The sequence below is a fragment of the Limanda limanda genome, chromosome 9, assembly GCF_963576545.1.
Source record: "Limanda limanda chromosome 9, fLimLim1.1, whole genome shotgun sequence".
Lineage (NCBI taxonomy): Eukaryota > Metazoa > Chordata > Actinopteri > Pleuronectiformes > Pleuronectidae > Limanda > Limanda limanda.
This window is the reverse complement of record NC_083644.1, coordinates 12,958,906-12,968,571: the sequence shown is the minus strand read 5'-3', so window position 1 is coordinate 12,968,571 and position 9,666 is coordinate 12,958,906.

Genomic DNA, 9,666 nt, shown 5'->3' with positions numbered 1-9,666 from the left:
AAAGTACTAAACTGATATTTCATTGAGCAGATGTTTGTACGAATAGTGATTCAGTGTATTGATGAAATACATGCAAGCAGTGATATACACTCAATGCCTACTTAATCTGATTGGTTTATACGTCTGACTGTTAATGACCTTTGGGTAATCACTGTCGGTGTCTCCTCCTCCTCCCTCCTTCAGTCTGTACCTCGTTCCCTCTTGTCCTCTTCTTTGAACTCACATTTTTCTACTTTCATCTCTCCGTCTCTCAGCCCATTGGAGGACTGCCAAAGTCTTCTGGGGCCAGGCCAGTTATGAGCGGCTTTGCATTCCAGTCTGATCTGCAGTGTTGGGCTGGACAGGTTAGACAGGCGGGCGGAGGCACGGGACTCCTCTTGTGACAGAAGGGAACAAGACCCAGAGGAATCAACCTCTGCCCCCACATCTTCCAATCCTCATCTCGACTTTATCTCACTCGAGGATTTGACTTTCTCTTATTTTCTCATGACCCTATCGAAAACACACTCAAGGTTTAGCAATGTTCTCTTTTCTATAATGTTGATAGTCTATTTATTTATTACTTGAAGGCTCCATAGCCACTGTAGTTTTTTGTACAATCAAATATTTGTATAAATGAGCATTTGTTGAAGTAAATGTTTCAGTGTTTTGCTGTGGTATTGAATTGGCTATCGAGAATCATGGAAATTTCAGGATATCGGGATTGACTACAATTTTTTGGTATCGTGACATCCCTGCTAAATGTCTCCCAATTATACAGATTCTTTCTCAATGTGTTTCCTGCGGCAAATTAATACATTCAGAACCAACTAACGAAAACAAAGAATTTTTCAAATTTGTTTTAATGGTTGTTTTGGTTGAATTGTGCTTTTGAGTGTGTGTGGGGGGGGGAAGTGACATCACAGGGTTGGGCTGTTTGTAAACTTGTGGTTTGATACTTTTGGCAAAGCAAGCACATACAAGCTCACACAAAACTATGTCCCGTTCACCAATGGGTTGTAAAGTATGCACACGCACACTCACAGACACACACAGCAACACACACAGTGCAAGCCCATTTAATCACAAGAATCCTGACTGGGAGCATTCCTGTCGCACGGAGTTAGCACAATTTGCTTATTAGAGCAAACAATGGTATCTGTCAATTTCATTTTCATAAGCTGAGAGATTACAGAGTGTTGTGCTTATCCTCTGTATCCAGCTCAGCGCTCTGCAGTTCCTCTGTGTTCCCACGTCCGATAGGCTCCTCGATGTATGTGACTTCAGCAGACCTGATGTACTGCATGACCAACTCACGGATGTTTTATTGGCTGCTACTTAAATACTTTCTCTACACATGTTGAATACATATTAGAAAACCACGGGATGAGTCGTGCTTCTTGTTATTGTCTGAAGCCTCCTTGCTGATGGCATCTCTCAGCTGGCCATGTGTCACCAGGGTGCCATTATCCATAGTAAAGAACTCCCTCTCAGGTATTACTGCAGCGGTGATACAGAGGAGCCTCTGTTCAGACCTGCTGACTCCCAGTTCAACAACCTGCTGCACCTGAAAGCCTGCTGTGTCACTCACAACCACCACTAATGACACAAATTCACACGGGTACGCACAAAGTCTCATAGTTCTAAGCATGTAAGCATATGCAAATACACACATAGACTTATATAATTTTTATAATATGTTTGGCCTGTGACATAAAGTATTCTGTTTCCCAATCCTATGTACTGTGTTTCCATGTGTAATAATGAATATGAATTAATGTGAGTTATATTCATGATTGGACATCTGCTGCAGAGCAGGATCACTGTTGCTTTGTTTTGCGAAGAAACCTTGCAGATGCACCTGCGTTTTGTTTCCGTGCTTTTGTGTGTGTTCAAGAGAATGTGCAAGTGCATGGAAAGGATTTTGTGAGATGTTTATGCGGTGTGTCAAACTGTGTGTGTGTGTGTGTGTGTGTGTGTGCGTGTGTGTGTGTGTGTGTGTGTGTGTGTGTGTGTGTGTGTGTGTGTGTGTGTTTCCAGGTGGAGGAAAGAGGGGGCAGTTTGCAGCAGGGGACCGGAGAATGAAATGAAGGAAACGGGAAGGAAATGACGAAGGCTTATTCTCTGAGACTGCAGAACTGCCACTCTCACTCTCTTTTTCGTCCTGTATGGAAAGCCTGACACACACACACACACACACACACACACACACACACACACACACACACACACACACACACACACACACACACCGAACACACACACACAGCCTGTTGTTGATGTGACTGTGTTGAAAACAGGATCTGACACACGGGATGGTAAACACAGATTTTGGTGAATAAAGTCAGAGAAGGAGGACACAGACAGAGAGAGGGAACAGAAAGTCATATATAATGTTAATAAATAATGAAATAAAAAAAGACTTAGTAATACAGATGTGTACAGCTAAAATGAAAAAGAGTTGACTGTGGTGGAGAGGAACATTTTGTAAATGTCAATAGTTTGAAAAAGGTTTTGATAACTTCAATAATCGGTCCTTTTATTCAGGATCCAATTTGTCAAACTGCGGTCAACTCATAATAAGATACATTAGAATATGTCTCTAAATAAAGCACTTTCTGCATATTATAACTTTAAGCCGAGGGAGCGTAGGAAGTCAGTCCTTCCACAGTGTTAACCCTCAGGTCAGCGAGCTGCAGTGGCGACACAAACATCACTGCGGCCCGACACAACACGACAGATCAGGAGAGGGACGTGTTTCCTATTTGTTTGCGCTGTGGCAGAATTATCAGTAAGCGGTGGTTTAATGGAGATTTTTCCTGGCACTCAGGAACAAACATGATTCTTCTGCAGAAGCCGAGAAAAAAACTAAACGAGAAAGGAATGTCACAGGAAGGTCAAATGTCACAGGAGGAATGTCACTGGCTTGTTTGCTCTCACGTGTAATCACTCCTGCACCTTACACCAGGCTGATCATAAACATGTCCAATAAATGTTAGGTTGAATATGTGCATGTGTGAGTCCATTTCTGTGTTTGCAGTTTCTTCCTTTCTTCATTTATGGGTTTAGTTTGCATGTTTTTCAACACTTTTCCCCGAGTGAGCCTGTTCTGTTTCGCTGGAACCAAACTAAATCCCATGACAGATCAAATAAAGGCAGCTCAAAGCATTTTAAATGAGATATCAACTGCGAGAGACAGAGTCCCAAAGTAAGCTGCATGGATTTATGAATCGCTGATGCTTTTACAAAGAGAAATTTGCTCTGCGACTAGTTCATGGAACTAGTCCAGCCTCTTCATGAAAACTTGCTGTGGATGGTGCCTCCATCACAGGAAAAATCCCCTGGTGAACAGGAACTGATGTGTTTCATGTTCTTGGCAGCAGCAGCAACAGGAGGCTGGAATAAAGAAAAACTTTGTATTTGGCAGGATGTGCATTAACAAGCCGGACTTATCTCAAACGCCAGTAGAGGAACAAACAAACTGCAGCACATGAACACACATTAAAATCACAGTTCAGCACCTCCAAGCACAAAATCAAAGATGACACCCATATGTTGCCTCTTTCAGGCTGGCCTCCAGGTAAGCCAGGCGACAGAGCGGGGCCTAGCAACAGCCAAGGTCAGCGTGTGTTTCCTCGATGGTGAGAGGCTGATGAGGGCTGATGACATGCTAATTCCATGGAGACAGAGTTGTGGGTGGGGCCCAGATTACAGTCTGGTAGTGGAAATGCAGCAAGGTTGCTCTGTTGTTTCCTGGAGCTCACGGCCTGTGTCTTAAGAGGCTTTCAGGGGCTTGGAGGAGATGAGCTGCCATCTGGCTAAATCCCAAGCAGCCAGCCACACTGGGTTGGGGACATGTTGGCGGCGCTGACGTGTTGCGATACAGGACAGGACGTCTGCTGCTGTGGACCACTCAAATCCTACCTGGGAAGACATGATGCACAATTTAAAGTCATGTCTTGTATCCAAATCAGCCACACTTTTAATAACTCCTTTTTTGTTTGATTTATTCCTGCACATTTTGACCTAAAATATTACATGTTCACGTATTTTAATGGGGGACACAGTGTAAAGAACTATCAGCCCAGTCTTGCCACCTCTTAACTTGAGCTGCTGAATTTGCAGAAGAGTCTTGGCTTCGTTCAATAATACATTAAGTAATATAAGCTGAAATTCAAAACAGTTTTATGGTGACAGAGTTCACTGCTCTGCGGAGAAAGTTTGTCTGACATGGTTGTGAGCTTAAACCCTCAGAGAGTTTGTTAATTTAAAGTTCTGTAAAGAGAACACACAGTTTAGAGGAAACTTAATAATATCCTGGTTAATTTATTGTCGTCAGCATCAAACGTAAAGTTTGTAAAGTAACGCAACCATATAAATACTGAAGAAATATACATTTTAATACTGAATGTGTCTGTAAAATGGCAAAAAACAACAACAAATATTTCAATTGTTATGTTTAGTGTCTGCCAAGACAACATTATCATACTTTTTGATGTAGTATTTTCATACTCACAGCACATAGTTAAAGTTAGAAGTGTTAAAGTGAAAGTTATTGTGGTCTTAGTTTAACACTGTGACTACAGTCCTTCATCTTAACCTGAATGTTTTTTCCCCCCCGTCTAACCAGATGTTAAAGACCCATATCTGTCGTAAAAGTCGGTGTGATACAAAAACATTGGTATCCTTATCATGGAAAAAATAAATTCGTCTCTCACCACAAAATATATTTCTGTAGACAGGATGGCCCTTCCCCAGGACAACTTTAGTTTTTTGTCAATTTTATAAACCTAGACTATGAAATAAGTGCTGAATATGATTGAGTCATGCAGAGAGGTTGTGGGTGTTCACCACATCTGTGTTCGGTACAGTACAAACCTGCAGGAAGTACAGCTGCTGGCACACAGCCTTCACCGTACCAGTCTGCCCAGCTCTGACAAAGCTCTTCACACTTCACAAAGTTGACTTTATCCTCCTCTGCTGTGGTCTCTGCTTTTAATATAACAACAGTTTGAAATCTTTAGTCACGACAGTGTCAGTCATGATCCCGTCTGTCAGTTATGAGTCACTCGAGGGGATACTTATAGTAATATTGATATTTATAGATATTAACTGACTTATATATAACTAACTTTCTCATTGGATGCATTAGATGATATTTTAAAACTACAATGTGACAGTCTTTTAAATTAACAGCACTGCAATACAGTCTTATCATTATTAACCATCACCTACTGCAAGCTACTGCACTTATGTTCTTTTCATCTTATTTTCAGGAAGTGTATCTTCAATAGTAGCAACAGATCGATATCGCTGAAATTTCTATGTGACCTAGTTTTGTTTAGATTCCGCTAACAGGAAGCTTCATGGTTCTGACTCTGCCTGGGGCTGAACGACTTCTAATGCGCCGTCCTCAGACCTCCTGATCCAGTGGAACATGTCGCGGAGGTCAGGAGTGGACAGAAATGACCTCAACCTTTCGAGCCTGTTATGTCATACTGTCAGGGAGTAAAATGGACATAATAATGGTTCATGCAGACAACAGTATGGAGGCTCTGTGGCCAATAAAAGAAGACTGTTGGTCGGATGCTAAAATGACCCGACAGAGTGACATGATGAAGTTCATTAAACTGCTGGAGGCAAAAGTTTACCAGCTCGTGCACCTTTTCATTGACTTTGAATTCAATCAGGCTGCATCTTAAATTTCTCACACACATTTTTTAATTTTGTCGAGTAGAAACTCTTAAATCTGATATGGTGACGTTCATGTTGCCATTTCGGGCAAACGATGTTATGATCCACGTCATTTTAAGACTTGAAAGTACTATAGAGCCCGGACATATAACAAAATAAAATCTGTCAATATGACACCTATCCCCTGATGTCAGCTGATGATATGCAGAACAAAATGCTCTGGAGCCGTTGCTCGGTCAAAGCAGGGATCCTGATCCCTTCTCACAGCAACAGTTTGTCGATACCAGGCGACAGTGCAGCCTGAACACAATGACCTGCGGGGAATTGATCTACATGCAGCACAGTGGTGACGATGTATCGGTCAGTGATGAGGTCCGTCTGTTGCAGGTCATGTAATGGAAACTTCAGATTTGATTAGTGCAATCGATGCCTCTGAGCTGTTGGAGTCTGTCAGCAAACATGTCGCTGTGGTTGAAACCAGAGAAGCTTCCAGGTGTGGGGACATTTTACACAAATAGCAAACAAATTCAGCCTGTGTTGAGATAACAGCCACTTGTAAAACCCTGCTAGGTGCAAAGTAGATAAACATAGCTGAAGAATCTTTATAGTCGGGAACCTTTACACTTGGGTTCTGTTTTTTTAGGGAAGCCTTTCTGTCTGTTATGTAAAAGCACCTCTCAACTCACTCATTCATGAACACAAAGAAACATGGACATGAGGTGTTGGACACTGCATCTGTTTCCTGTTTGAAACGGGACAATGATACATGTGGATTTCACCACTGTTTTCTTTCTTTTATTTGTACATATGTAAAAAGTAGACCACAGTATCAGGTGAATAGAGGACGCCTAAACCCCGAACGATAAAAGCAAAGATAAGCAAGTGTTTGGAAAGCAGAGATGGGCTTTCAGGTGTCCTCCCTACACAAAACCTGCTGATGTGATGAGTATCTCATTAAAAACACTAAAAAGCCTCACCAATCCAATCGCGGATTCCACATAATGAATCGGGCAGCCTGTCTGTCGGAGGGTCAGCCCGTGATTTTCTCTCTCTCCTCTGTTATTATTCCATTTCCTCCCTGTTAACGGAAAGACCGAAATAACCCGGCTGAAATCTATGGCTCTCCAGGGGCAAAGCTTTTGTGTCGGAGCAAGTGGAAAACAAGAGCAGAGTTGCCTGACTGGGACACTGCGAGATATAAGGTTTCACGGGCTCCTGGGGCTCGGCCCACAGTCACGGCTCGTTACATAAGCAGACTGTATTCAGACCCACCGAGAGGTGTCGTGTGAGATGCTCGGCGTGAGATGCTCGGCGTGTATGACGGGGATATTGTAGCCTGGACTCTTGTCTGAGGCTGAATGATGACTCAGGTACCTGCAACAGTGTATTTAGTGAACTAAGAGTGGAGAGGTTATGATCCCAGCTCAGGGAGACTAAAGGTCAATCCCACAAAACCTCTTCTCCTTCTGCTTCTCTGATTTTTGAATCCATGATGTCAGAGGTAGGTTCATCATTAGATTGATCCCCATTATAATTTCCCATTCATGATCCCCAGAGAATTAACCTCAATAGGTTTGGTGAGCTTTTCCTTAGCATCACCATAAGGTCAAAGTTTTCCATTATCCTATAAATTATATAAACATCTATATGTTGGGTTGGTATGTATTGGTACAGATATTCATGGTTCTCAGATGATGATCGTAATTATTCCGGTGATCCTTTAACTTTTCCCCAGACACCACCATGAGGTTGGCATTCAGGGTTTTGGTGTCAGATCACTAGCATGAAAACATGCTAAACTATGTTGGTGAACGCGGTACACACTACTCACAATACTAACGGCTACATGGAAGTCCCTCAGACACAGTTGATTGTATTGAATCCACATTCTCAATAATGAATTAAAGTCTTTAAGTAATTAAAGTCTTTGTCCACTGATGTATCTGTTCTCCACTTCAGCCGGGGCAGCACCTCAGAGGACACAGTCCACAAAGTGTCTCCTAAAACAGGTGACCATGAGAACGACCTGTACCCACACACAGAGTGCACTTACATGCATAGATACTTACACAACTCCCAGCGGACGGCTGTCAGACTCAAACTAATGAGAGCTGAGGCTGACACCATAATGCATTTCTCTCCCTCTCTCGCTCGTGTCTTTCTCGCCCTCAGCCATCACCCTGATGTCTGCGCTGGTCTCTGACACTGACACAGACTGACACTGTCTGTCTGTGAACCATGGGGTCCATACACATCATCGTCTCCCAAAAAACACCAGCAAAGTTCCCCTCAACTTAGAATCTCTGCATAACTCTTATCCCATGTTAGGTGTATAAATTACCCGCGGCGGTGGTTTGTGTAATTGTAGAGTGTGTTGATTACACACCTCCACCCTACAAATTGTAGCGTTCCATGTCTTCCTCACCTGCCCGCAGCTCTGGGCTACAATTTGCATACAGCATCTGATTATGATCTGAGGGCTTGACGGGACATGTTGCTTCTCTTCTTAGACATTGATTCATACGTTTTTCCTCAGAAGGCAACTGTGCCTCCGTGCTCTGACTCAACCTCTCTGACATCTCTTGTGCAACTGGTGAAAAATCAAGTCCAGGCACCGTCTCAGTTGTTTTTGTTGTTCAGAATGAAACTGCGTGGAAGCCTGGAAGTGATGATGCTCATCTGGAGAGTTTTCCCCACGGCAACGTTCGACGAGGAGCTAATGAGGAAACTCTGCTCTTCTGCTTCTGTGTCAGGTCGGGTCTTGACCTCCAGGTTCAATGGTGCTTCAGTCAGACAGTAGCTCTCTCTGTGAACTATGAATGTGATCAGTTTTGATGAAGGGTTGTCATGTGTTTGCGAGTCATCGCTGCAGAGAGACCTTGTGTTCACTGAACCCTGTTACATATTTGTATATAGTAGCCTATATATACATTGTTAGAGAGCACATTGACTCAAGTACTGTGGGCTATACTTCAGATTCCATGCCTCTTTCTTCTTCTACTGCACTCAGAAAAACATATTAAATTTGATAGAAGATATCATTGATTTTAGGAATAAAGCGTCCAATGGCTCTTGCTTGCTCCCCCTAAGCTCTATCAATTATTGGATCGACACAAAACTCTATCGAAACTATTTCGAAGTTTGATTATTAATTTTAGTCTTTTTTTAACAGTAGTTCACGCCTCTCAGTTTTGAAGACTTCCTGCTTTCCTTTGACTAACGTGACAGTTAACTGAATACCCTGGGGGGGAGGTTGAACTGTAGAATCGTAAAAAATAATCAAGATAATGATCACCCGATTACTAAATATGAAAATTATAATTTATTGGAGCCTTTCACAGCAGTGTTGTTGTCTTCAGCTGTTTTTTATTTACAACTAGGTCGCACACTCATCCTCTTTTTAGATCTTTTTACCGCTTGAAACCTGTCATTTTCAAGAAAGGATGAAAGAATAAAATGCAAAAGCAAAAAGGCTTCTGTGATTGACAGTTGGATGTGTAGCCTCTTTCCCTGTGACTCACACACATCTGACAGGCGGTCGATAAACACCTGAGTGTTCAAGGGAAAAGTGAATGTGACGTGGAAAACCCACAGCCCCCCTTTTGTTTTTACTTCTCTCTTATCAGTCAGGATCTCTGCTCACTCCCTTGGCAGGGTGTGACACGTTCTAGAAACACTTGTCAGCAAACACTTTCAGACACTTTAATTCTAAGAATGAGCTATCTGCACATGTGGCTGATTTCCAGGCTACACTGGGAGACTGCAAGACCTCCATTGCTTGTGCAGAGGTGGGGCACCCCAGAGAGCCTGTATGAAAATGTAGGTCAGAGAGAAACACGGAGCAGTAGATGCGTCAAGCAGCTGCACAAAGCGGGAGCAGCAGTTTAATGGCCTGTTGCTACGTCTTTATGTTTATGAGTCCTGGCCGTCCACTAATTACATTAAGAAAGGCATATGCTGATGATGTCATGCTGTCTTTGTGTAATAAGCGTG